This window comes from Medicago sativa, chromosome 3 (genome assembly GCF_051527215.1).
Source record: "Medicago sativa cultivar Bolivia chromosome 3, Bolivia_mono, whole genome shotgun sequence".
Lineage (NCBI taxonomy): Eukaryota > Viridiplantae > Streptophyta > Magnoliopsida > Fabales > Fabaceae > Medicago > Medicago sativa.
Genome location: NC_140751.1, coordinates 50,237,311 through 50,250,686, shown reverse-complemented (window position 1 = coordinate 50,250,686; position 13,376 = coordinate 50,237,311). Strand labels below are relative to the sequence as shown.

Sequence of the window (13,376 nt, the reverse complement as noted above, 5' to 3'; positions counted from 1 at the left end):
TGTAGGTGGTCCTTCGGACTTCCCTCATGATCCAACAAAATGTTATGCGCACATCCACATATAGCAGACAAAAGGACTTTCTTCTAACGTAGTTAAACAGAAAATAATCAAGTCGTGCAAGATTTTTAGACTTAAAACCTAATATGACAAAAAAATAACTTTAAAAGTAATCTTAAAACTAGATCAAATATTGTAACTTAAGTATAGTGATGTTGCAAAATATAGTAGCTCTTCATTGGTTATGAGCAAATTCACACATTTAGTACATAAATATTATTTAATGGAAATGCACGGTGGTACAAGATGAAAATACACCAAATCTAATTTGTTGCTTTTTCACACGTACTCCGTTTTGTTTCCACTACTAAATTCAAGACCTTGCTAGCATCTTTTTTATTGGTCCAGCACACTATTATATGCTCTTTCTTACTTTATTTCACATTGAACTTGGCCACACACTTTCAAGTTCTCCACTTATTCTTCTGCCAAGAATCACAATGTATACATACTTGATATATATGCTTCAAATATATATATAATTTAAAGCTTTGAAGGAAGATGTTTCTTATTTAGTTCATGCCGTCTTTAGTAAAATATATATAAATATTTATAATAATGTAATTTATTTCATTACGTACAACAACAAACTAATCCAAAGCATCGTCCTCCTGGACGTAGCAGAATCTTGCACCTTCCGTCGCAAATAGCAGGGCCGCCCCAACAAACCCCAGGCCATAAGCACTGACTCAAACCTGGTGTTGGTCCTGCACAAAAATCAAATTCAAAAATTCAAAACTTACATTTTAAGCTATAGATTTATATTATATTTCCCCTAAAAAAAAAATATAAATTTATATTTATATAATGTTAACAGCATTACAACAATGCAAAAGATTACGCCTAAAAAAACCATTTACAAGATTATATCAAACTTTTTTTTTTTGGATCAAATATAATAAACAATTGAACTATGCAAATATTTTCCTAAAAAACGTTACAAATACTAGAAAAAAGATATAAGAAAATAATATCAATATTTTTGTTAATTGTATGTTGGATGAAATATAACTTGAGGTTCAAAGTTCATATGTTTCTTACCCAAAGCTAGAGCCAATGCAATGCATAAAATTCCCAAGAGAAAATATTGGGAAATGTGTTTTGCCATTTTTTGTGAAAGTTTATCTTAGAACTCTATTATTGTTTGTTCTCGCAATATGCATAGCAAACTTCAACTTCATTATATAGTACTCATGATATGATTTTACCTTTGCTTCTTTTTAATTATTAATTTGTAAAAATCATTGTTTTTATTTGTTTGTCGTTTTTAAAGTTTAATGTAATATTAAATATTATTTTGTCAATAATGCCCGTATTTATTTGTTGCAAAGAGTAATATAACATGAGATAATGAAAATGATCCTACATATTTTTTTATTGTATCAAATTAAACTTTATTGGTTGTCTTGATATTTGTAAGATGTCATAAAATTACAACTAGTTAAATATGAATGGTGGGATTAAGAATTTTGAGAAATAAAACTAAGGATTAGATAGAAAATGAGAATATATGGTACGCTTGGATATGTGATGCATAAGTTAACTTTCTATCAATTGTTTTGGGGTCATGCTAACGTACGTTCTTATGACACATGTTAAGGATTTCACGAAAAATTGTTTTATCTTCATAAGTGTAGTTCAGTTGGTACGGACATTACATTATAGAGTAAATTACACTCACCTCCCCTCAAAGATGCTTGAATTACACTCCCCTCCTCTCTTATGTTAAAATATACACTCCCCTCCCCTCTTATTCAAAACATATTAGAAAACATTTCACTCCCCTCCCCTAAGAGAAGCTTGAATTACATTCCTCTCTACTCTTATGTTAAAATCTACACTTTAGTCCCTCAATATTTTTTTTTATTTTTAATAATCTAACACATTTCGTAAAAAAATAGTCCTACGGGTCTATTTTTTGATATATTTTTTATTCACAATTTCATTAACATATATTTTTAAATCCTATTATAAAATATGAAACAACCAAAAAATATAATTAAAATATGTGAAAAATTACTAAAAGCAATAAAGTATGGTTATTTAAAATTTAATATTATACTATAAATTATAAACTTAATAGAAAAATATTTAAATTTAATTATCATTGACATTTAAATTATAAAGAAATGATTTTTTTTAAATGGCGGTTCAAAATTAATATATATCATAAAAATATTTATTTAGGTTAAAATAGATTAAAGTGTAGTGCATATTTAATTATTAAGGGAGAGAGTTGTAATTCAAACATCTTATAGGGGAGAGGGGTGTGGATTTTACTTTTCAAGGGAGGGAGGTGTATATTTTAACATAAGAGGGGAGAAGAGTGTAATTCAAGCATCTTTGATAGGAGAGGAGTGTAATTTACTCTACATTATATATGTAGATACGGACTAAAAATATATTTAACTTTTTTCTTCTTCAACGGTATTAATATATATACACCATTCAATAATTGCATAAATTGTTCTACGTGTATATTTTTTTATTTTTTTAGAGAAGATCCAAGTGTAGATATATGAATATTAGAATTAAATCGTATTAATTATTATTTGTTAAGTAGTGCTCCTCCTCAAGGTCTCTGGTTCGATTCTTCCCAATGTCAATTTAAGTGGGCTAATTTGGCTTCTTTAAAAAAATTATTATTTGTTAAGTAACTTTTTTAAGGGAATGCTAAGTAACTTAGTATTCTTTTTTAGAAAAAATAAATCATTTATCTGCTACACGACTACTCAAAAGAATTCCCAAAAGTTAGAGAAAGAAGTTGGGAGAAAGGAAGAAGCAAATTTTTGACTTACATGTAGAAGAAGTATCATCTATCTATCAATGCATGGTATCATGCAGTTTATTTTACGTATAGAAAAGTGACAATAACACAAGTGCACCGTTTTCCCTTTTCTTGTTAAACGTCTCAACTGTAATGTCAAGAAAATAAGTGACAGGTGGCATATTTATTTTCTTTCTTAAAAGGTAAGAGTTAATTCCTTCAAACAAAAAAAAAAGTAACAGTTAATTAATTGATATATGAATTTATATCATTTATTTTTGTAGGAAAATAAAACTAATAATCAAAATTTCACCTCAGAATGAAAAACTAATAGTGAAAGTTAGAAAGTAATGAATATATCCTCTTAATTAATCCTTTTATTTTTTTGAGCATAGGAGTTGGATCAAGCTATTCTACTTTTGGTAATTAGTGGCACCGAGAATGGAACCCACGACAACTAATAAATACTTCCTTCAAAAACTAATGAGTGATGCTTCTCATATATAACTTCGGATTAGAGTTGACAATGAACCAAGTCAACTTTAATAGAGTTTGAGATTTGACTTGACAATCAAGCAGTTGAACTTGTTTTACACATCATATGAATTGAACTTGAGTTGAAAATTATGTTTGTTGATTAAATGAGTTGGTTTCTACATATATATACTTCGTCTGGTTTAATTTAAATAGTGAGCTGACTTTTTTATTAAAGAGAAATGACGACACTTTCAAAAAATTTAAACCTCTGCCTTTTTAATATAGTTAAAGTAGATAAAAAATAGTAATGTGGGCATTCTTTCAAGGTTCAAACACTACAACAACAACTTCAACAACAACAATCAAACTTTATCACACTAAGTGTTGTCGAGAGGTTCTACAATTGGTTAGTCATATGTTTGTTACTTGTAGGTCACGACTAAAGTTTGGTATCAGATTTTGAGATGGTTAGGCTGGGAGTTGGTCCTCATGAGGAGTTAATGAGTCTTTTCTAGGCTTATTTTGCGGCTTATGGGAGAACTAAGTTTAGTAGTGTTTTTTTTTTTGTTGATATGGCATACAACTGTGTGATTTATCTGATCTACTCGCAATGAAGTGCCGTTCTTTGACATTACACCAAAGGTAGAGCTATTGGTTGATAAAATCTAGTTCACTTCCCATCATTGGTTTTTTGGGAGACAACTTGGTCATGTTGTTCTCACTATGAGTGGATAGCGGAACCGCTTCTTTGCTGGGACCGATAGCAGTGGCGGAGCCCTTCATGGGCTGGGGTGGGCCACGGCCCACCCGGAAAGATTAAATAATTAACTACTATATGTCTATTTTGCAAGATTTTATATAATTTTGTGTCGGTTTTAGGTTTTGGTTGATCCAAATTTCCACAAAGTGGTGTAGTGGCCCACCCGAAAAATTTAAATAATTCAATTATAGGTCTATTTTGCGAGACTTTAAACAATTTTTCAACGGTTATAGCTTTCCGCGATACGTGATTTTTGTGATGCTTATACTTGACATATTAGCGGAGGCTTATAAACCTTCGAATTTGCATGGGTTTCAAATCTCCCATATATTGTCCTGTCAACTGAAAATTTTCTCAGTTAACAGTTGTAATGTACAAAAAAAGTTTCATAATTTATAATAGTTGTTAAATATGTAATTATTTAAATATCCATTCTAACTTTTTAGTCAAACTCCGTCATTTCAACTTTGTATTTAATACTTATTACAACTTTAATTTGTGCTTATATATTATGATTAATTTTAGTGGCCCACCCCAACTTTTTTTTCTAGCTCCGCCACTGACCGATAGTACGTCTAGCTTATGTGTTTTGGGTGCCTTTGAGCAAGGTCTGGTGTTTGTTGTTTTCCTAGTTTTTGTGTCTATGCTCTTGGAACAGTAGAGCTTGATCCTTCTCCACTTGGGGTTGGGCTTTGTTATGGGAGTTTTTTGTTTTGTTTTCCTAGTCGGTGATTGGATGTTTTGATTTATGTTTTATTGTTTCTGCTTTGATGTTTTCTGGGCACCTATTTGTTGACATCAAGTGTCAAACGAAAGTTTAACAACAAATATTAATCGTTGATTTCTTTTGGTCCAAAAGCGTTTGTTAGTTCATTTAAAAATATCATGTGACCACTCTATTCAAAGACAAGTCTTGAACAATGTTTTTCCTAAAAGCTCTACCATATAGCTTACTTTTGTACTACTTGTAAACAATCTTTAATTGCATCTTAAATGATATAAGAGATATGATTATAAAGTGATGTTATTTGATAAATATCTCATAAGGAATATAACAAATAAAGGTCTAAGTTAGTGCTTTTTTTTTTTTTTTTTATAAAGTCTAAGTTTTTTTTTTTTTTTGACAAGAAAGAAAGTCTAAGTTATTACTTGAAATTAAGAGAGTCCGCGAGACTATTAAAATAAGATCTAATTTGGTACTCTCTTCTTTCTTATGTAAGTGTAGTTGTTTGATTTAACTTGTTGTTTTCAATTTTTAAAGTAGTATTAATTGTTGCTTTGGTAAAAAATTCCTGACTATGTATTGTAGGGAGAAATGTATGAAATGAGTAAATTGCTCCCTCTCTCTTTGATGATGAGTGGATTATACAGGGACCTACTTTGATGTTTTTGGGTAAGAAATTACATACTCCTTTGATAGACAAGAAAACCTACATATGAATTATACAAAAAATGACATTTTGATCAAATAAAAAATTGTTCATTATGGTTGAAAGAAAGTTAACGGAACAATATAAATTCGGATCAAAATATATAATTCAAGTTCTTTAAAGGAAGCATTTTAAATATTTTGAAACATGAAGGGAGAGAGTTGTAATATTATTATCATTGAAGGAATGGATGAGTAATTTACTCATAAATAATTATGGGAATTATAAGTAAAATAAAAATAATTTCATCAAAAGTAGCAAATTGATTGGTTTATTTATATGTGTAAATAACATTAAAAGAACAATTTAAAAGAAACGAAAGTAGTAGGTATAGTTTGAAGACCAAAGTCAATCTACCTTATAAAAGTTGGACGATGTAAGCTAATTTAAAATTGAGTAGTAAAATTATAGACATATTTTCTTTTGAAGTATAGTAAAATTATAGACTTTTTTTAAAAAAATATAGTAAAATTACAAACAAGATTCACAACTTTGGAATATTCACGATGGTAAATAAGTTCTTAAGAAAAGTGAGGAAGTTTAGAAGGATAAAGATAACGTTAGGATTGGCCAGAATCTATAATCTCATCTAAATGGTACAACTACAAACATTATTGGGAAAAAGCCTAAGAAATTGAATGTGTAGATGATCTTCAATCATATTGTAAATGAGGTAATGCTTTAAATAGTATATATTTCTTGTATTCATATTACATACCGTATAAGAAAAGTTTGAATGTTTTTTTGTAAATTTTTTATCATGAAATTGTTATAATGCCATTTGGTAATTGCTATTAGCAAAACAAATAGACACATTATTTATGAAATTGCTTTTGAATATATAACCATTTAAAAGCAAAAATAAAATTCAATTTTCTTATCGAATTAATGGTTAAGGGACTTTTCATCAAGTGCATGGATGGTGTTGTATGTGGAAAAGAGATAATAAGGCACCGGGTAGATGACCGATGTGGATGAGTTTTATGTATTAATGAGTGGTATCACCTACTCTTCTCTGTCTAGATGAAAATATTACAAGGTTTCGGTAATATCCAAGGTTTTAAAAAAGTCCGTTATTGGGAAAAAGGCCGCGACAAAAGGTATGGTTAGTCGCCGGTACCTTTTTCCTAGTGGCGAAGTCAGGAACTTTGAGTAGTGGGGGCACCGTATGTATAAATTTGTAGCAAGGTCATCTTTTAGTAATTTGGAAACCTTATTTTAATTTTTTAGTAGGGTTACCTTAAACAACTTAGACGCCAATGTACAATAATAATTTAGAGACCGATACCGATTTGGAGTAGTCATTTTGATCTCTAAATGTGTGATGTGTTATCAGTAAAACATTTGAATTTTATCAAAACTATGAACACATTTTCAAATGTTTCGTTTGTTACTAATTGTATAGTATTATTGAAAAATATATATTATAATTAAATTAATTGACTAAAGACACATTTAAAAATCAAAATGACAAATAAAAAATAAAGTTTATTTTTGTAATTTTAATAGAAAGATTGATAACCCATCTTGATTCAAAAGCTTTAAGTTTTTCCATACTACTACGTTACGTTAATATTATATATTAATTATTAAAAAAAATGAAACGAAGGTAAAAGATATTGATGTTGAGAGATGCAGTGAGTATTTTTATTTCATAGGCTCTAATCAAACTTTTTTTTGAGTAAATGTTATAAATAAATAATAGGGTAAATATGTTTTTGATCCCTATAAATATACCAACTTTTCGTTTTAGTCTCTCTAAAATTTTCCTTCAACTTTTAGTCCCTATAAAATTTTCAATCACTACTTTTGGTCCCTATTTTTAAGTAAATTTTTGTATTTTTTAATGAAATTTTGCAGAAATGTGTAGAATATTGTAAAAATCACTCCAAAAAGAAAATTAGTTTTTTTTAACAAAACATAAATTAAATATGATTTTTTCACCATCAAACATATACAAATTCATATTTAATTCATGTTTTAGTAAAAAAAAATCACGACGAAAGGTTGTTAAAAATGCAATAAAACTGTTATGACCACAACAAAACGTTATTCATGATGATAAGCTGAGAATCCGGATATTTTTCAATTGAGGTGGATAAAAATCATATTTTTAGTATAAATTTGAACATAAGTTACATAATGTTATCTTCTTTAGTCTATTTCTCTAGTTTAGAACTTCAAATCTATCTCTAACATAAGTTATTTTAGAGTTGTATAATATTGTTATTAATTCACACCACGACGAGTCCATAATACACTAGTAACAACCAAAATCGTGAAATTCTATACACGACCACGACCGTTATTTAAAATCTTGATAATATATATCAAGTGCCTCTCCATCTAATCTTGAGATATTCGTTTAAAAATTATACCTTTACCTTTGAGAAATTAATTTTAGTTTTTGTTTTACAAGAAATAACTTTAAGTTGTAACGAGCAAATACTTTACTTTTAATTGTAACAAGCTAATATTGGATTACAAGATCCTTTAAATTTACAGCTAAATTGGACTAGAGGTGAGGGGTCGTGCGCGCAGATCTCCACAACAACAAATTATGTAGACTCAATCATTTGAGTAGACCTTAGGTTAACTTCCCTCCTAAATGCAATGGAGATCACTTCTCTAAGGCATGTTCCTTCTTGGTCTGATCATGTTCATTCGTATATATACGATAACTGTATACCAAACTGTATTTGTGTTTTCCCGTTCTTCTTGTGATATATATTATGCTGTTTGAAAGAAAAAAAATGTTCGTTCATTCATATATAGTGTCCCCAGCAAAACCTTATATCTAAGCTTATTTTAAGATAATTCTTTTAATAATCATGGTTACGTTTTTGGTTTTCGGATTTGTAAAATTGATGTTGCATTTGTGCAGTTTTTTAGTTTTACATATTGATTATTTGGTTTATTAATTTATGCGCATTTTTGATATTTAGAAATAATAAAGTTTCTTGAGTTTGTTTTTGTCAACAAAAAAAAAAGGGAGTGTTTAGAGTTTGTTGTCTGTTTTAATTGTTTTGGTTAGCACGTCTATATTCTCTTCATTCAAGTTGTTTGTTTCATTACATTTCCCTTTTTTTTTTAGTACAACATTTCCCATTTTCTTTCTCTCTAAAGAATACATAATAAATTTAATTGTTAATTATAGTGGATATCTTTGTTCAAGATTTTGTTGTTATAATTTTTGTATGAACACATTTTGAAGTTCTTAATTATGTTGTGGATGAAATGTAGTTTTGGTTATAGGACTAAAATTTTATTTATTCATAAAAAGGAATTATTTAAACGATTATATGGTGATTGTAAAATTTTGCACAAATTCTCCAACTGCTACGATTTTGATTGCTTAATCCTAAAGCTATTGTATTTCCCAATTCCACCACTAAAAAAAGAAAAATTAACGAGGCAAATTTAGAGAGGGAAAACTTAAAATATCTCTATCTCATTCTGTCATTAAATTTTGTGACGAGGAAATTTGTGAAGGATTTCATTTTTTCAATAAATATTATTTTTGCTCTTTTAATTTTGTTTTTTCTAGTGGTGCTCCATCAAGTTACTTTGAATTACCAGGATAACGTTTAGATCTCTTTTAAACCGCTGCTGGAAAAATGTTTGGATCTCATTGATTCATTTTGAGAAAGATTGATGAGTTGGTTCATTTTGAAGAAGAATTGTTTGTACATATCGGTGGATATATTTATTTTTGACACAATTTGTTTTCTTCGAATTTGGCAAATCCATTTGTAAAATATATGTGGTAATAAACTTTAGAAATAATACAATTAATACTTCGTTTGTAAGTTATTTTATTGACTAAATTTTAAATAATCTGAATTTGGAAGAACTCATCCCAGTTTTCCCAAGAGGTGTCATCAGGAGCAAGCCCTTCCCATTGAATTAATGCAAAATGAACACGAACCAAAATTCCAATAAGCATACGATTCTGAAACTGCAGAACTGTAAGTTGAGTCACAATGGGGTGGTGATCAATGGAATGGAAAGGAAGCTTATTAATCTGAGATGAGGAGCACCTTCATGTGGCTTCAGAAGCAAGCAATGGAACACATCATGAATCCAAGAGTGAGGAGGAAGAACCAACTTGTAAGCCACATGACCTATACGTTCCGAAATGAGATAGGGACCATAATAGTGTTTAGATAACTTATGTTACTTAGAACCAGAAAGTGATGGAAGTCTACATTCCTGCATATTCTGTTATTTCCTTCATACGAATTTGAGCTTTTGAGAGGTTTTTACTAGAATAGCAGCACGAGATGACAGCAAAGAGTCAAATGCCTCGATATCACAATGGCTAGGTATATACACAGGAATAGAAGGAGGAGAGACCTGAAGTAGCATGGGCAGAGGTGTTGTAGTGGAACTCGACCCAAGGAAGGAACTTGAACCAATGAGAAGGTTTGTTGTGAACAAAAGCTCGTAAGTATTGTTCCACAGCCCGTTTCATAACCTCTGTTTGGCTATCGGTTTGGGAATGATAAGATGAACTCATCCAGAGAAGTGTGCCACTGAACATGAATAAATCGGATCCAAAGCGTTTGATAAAGACCAGATCATGAACAAGTACAATACTCTTAGGGACCTCATGGTGGCGGCAAAAAATGGAGACGAAAAGCTCAACAACTTTATAAGCAAAGAAGCCAATAGGGAGGGACCCCAAATCACGAGGACCAGTGATAAAATCCATGGACACATCCTCCCAAATGTTCGTCGGGCGAGGAAGGGGTTGCAACAGTTCTGCATGCCTTTATGTCGAATACTTCGTATGTAAGCTGAAATTCTGGCACGTAGGGAACAAATGTCCTATAAGATGTCTAGGACACCAAGAATGTTGAATACAATGTCCATGACACTTAACAACAAATACTTAACACTGTAAACAATAAATAACTTTGAAGTAAAGTGCAAGAAGGAAATAATACAAGATATTGTTAACCCAGTTCAATGTAATGTCACCTACATCTAAGTGCATCCAAGTCAGGAAGGAAATTCACTATAATAGTATTAATTTGAAGTCCTAAGTGAACAACCTCCGGTTCACTGCCTTCTCACCTAATCACTACCCATGATATTTCTATCGAAGACTCTCTTAGATATTAGATCTCATCTCACTTCCTCTCAATCACACAACCCGTGATTTCAATGATTACAATTAAAAGGAGACACACTCCAATAAACAAAACCTACTCTTGCTTAAAAGCTTTAGAGCGGTTGACAAATACAACTAAACTAACAATTCAACTCAATGTGTCAAGATGATACAAGAGTGGCTCACAAATAACAAAGTGTAGACCAATACCCTAATAAGACTATATTCTTAATTGTGACTTCAACCCAAATACAACTCAACTCAAACAAACCATCTCTTTGCTTTGATAATCAATGGCAGCACATAGAGAGGTATACAAAATAAAGCACAAGGCTTAACAAAGACTCGAAACCCTAAAATGACACTTTTTTAAAATGATGGCTTCGATCACTTTCAATAGGTTTGAGTCTTCCTTTATATAGCCAGAGAATGCATGGGTTTGATCTTCAATCGGGCTATAATCAGCAGACCAAAACATATATATGGTCTACATAATTTTCTAGCTAGGAGCAAAGATATTATTTCCTTAAATGTTTAGGACATTTAACCTTGAAAATACGACAAAGCACAAACCGACATATGCAACTTCTAGAAACACATGCCTTTTGGATAAGTCACGTGAATCATATCTTCAATCAAATCCTTAGAGATCTCAATCTTCCAAGAAAGCGAAACAAAGTACTTCACCTGGTACATGATGTCGTACTTACATGTCTAGGACATATGGTCCAACATCTTGCTAGAACTTCTTGTTTTAACAAAATGCAATCAACACAATATAAAACCCAACATAATCAAACAGTGCACTAGCGGATGAACGGTTGGACTTTAGGCTTCATATTTTCCAAAAGAGATTTGCAACAAGGCGCTGAAGAGTCTTTACGAAACCAGCGTGACCCCCAGTGGGTGTTTCATTATATTCGCGAATAAGAAGCGTGCAAAACTGAGATAAAGGGCTCACCTAAATTTTACACCTGCGCAACAAGACACCATCTTGCAAAATGAATCTAGGAAGAGCTTAGGGGGTCATGAATGAGATGATCACAAATAGAAACAAACTCAACGTCGGTTTCTAATTCTCTTTTGAGCTCCTCGAGAAATGTCGGCTTAGGAACCGAAAGACTGAGAACGCTGGCTGTAGAAGGCTCCAATGAGCGTGAGAGAGCATCGGCCACAATGTTAGAAGTGCCAGGGCAGTATTGTATCCAATATGTGAAACTTAACAACTTCACCAAGTAATACTGTTGTTCTGGAGTTTGCACCACCTGAGTAAGGAGTTCCTTCAAGCTTTTATGATCCAGGGCAGTAATACTGTATGATGAAAAAGGTGCCTAAAAGAAATTGGCGCCATCGTTTTACCGCACTGCTGATGGCGTGAATCTCCCGAATATAAGTGAAGGCCTTTGACATGCATGAACTCTAATTTGAGATTTTTTTTTTTTTTGAAGGACTAATTTGAGATTTATAATTTAATAAAAGTTGATTGAAATTATATTTTATTTAAAAAAAATCAAAAAAATATAATTTGTTGCATTGGAGTTGCCACGCAACAACGTTATGCAAGCATCAACATCTAATAGGCGCAAGGACTTTCTTGTATAAGAATTAAGTAAACAGGAGAGAGAAATTCTTCTACAGATACAACCCTAAATATTATATTAGACACATTCACATCAAATGTAAAAGTTAAAAGAAAATAAAATTAAATGATGTTGATTGATGTGATTTAATTTTTTTTGATTTAATTTTTTTCAATTGATGTGAGTGTGTACAATTATTTATCATTTGTGATTGTATCCATATAAGAGTTTCTCGTTAAACAGAATGACCAAGAGGTTCAAGTTTTTGATACTTGAAAAACAAATATGGCAAAGAAAAAATACTTTAAATCCAATCTGAAAAATAGATCAAAGTTAAAAGAACGCGAAGGTTTTTACCTATTTAAATACTGTAACTAAAATGTAGTGATGTAGCAAAATAATAACTCTTCATATTGACTGATTTACACACACACATACAGATATATTATTTAAAGGAAAATGCTCATTGATACAAGACGAAAACACATTATTCGTCCAACACATGCATTATTCTATATTATGTGTTCAAGTTGCACAAGTCTATCTCTTTATTTATTTCACATTGAGCTTGGCCACATACTTTCAAGTTCTCCACTTATTCTTATGCCCATACTTGATATATATGCTTCAAAACATATATAAATAAAAGCTTTGGAGGAAGATGTTTCTTATTTAGTTGATGCCGACTATAGTTAAACATATATAAATATAAATATTTATAATAATTTAATTTATTTCATTACACACAGCAACAAGAATTTCCGGGAATGTCAGTACATACTCCACTTTGATACCCCGCTGTGCGGCACCTTGCGTCGCAATTAGGAGGGCTATCACAAAACGAAGGAGAACTGCAGAAAAACAAACCTGGTGTTGATCCTGCCACAAAAATAAAATTCACATATTCAAAACACGATTTATAAAGCTATAGTTTTTTTTTTCTTTTTTGAAGAATAAAGCTATTGATTTATATTTATATAATGTTAACTACATTACAGCAATGAGCAATGTAAAAGATTATATCAATTTTTTCGGATCAAATATAAAAAATAATTGAACTAATTAAGAAAATATTTTCCTATTTTTTTTTTTTACAAAAACCGAAGTGCAAGAAAAAGAAATACTCCCTCCGTTTCAAAATGAGTGTCGCTTTAGCCAAAAAAAATTGTTTCAAAATGAGTGTCGCTTT

General features: G+C 30.7%; 2 long non-coding RNA genes across 2 annotated transcripts in view; both read right to left on the bottom strand.

The window, feature by feature from the left end:
- LOC146938021 (uncharacterized) overlaps nucleotides 1-13,376 on the bottom strand; it is a 38,621-nt gene that overhangs the window by 24,936 nt on the left and 309 nt on the right. The window lies entirely within an intron of this gene.
- LOC146938022 (uncharacterized) lies at nucleotides 180-1,203 on the bottom strand. The gene is made up of 2 exons (XR_015033342.1): nucleotides 1,099-1,203; nucleotides 180-764 (listed from the first exon to the last, which is right to left on the bottom strand). It is a non-coding gene; the product is annotated as an uncharacterized LOC146938022 (long non-coding RNA).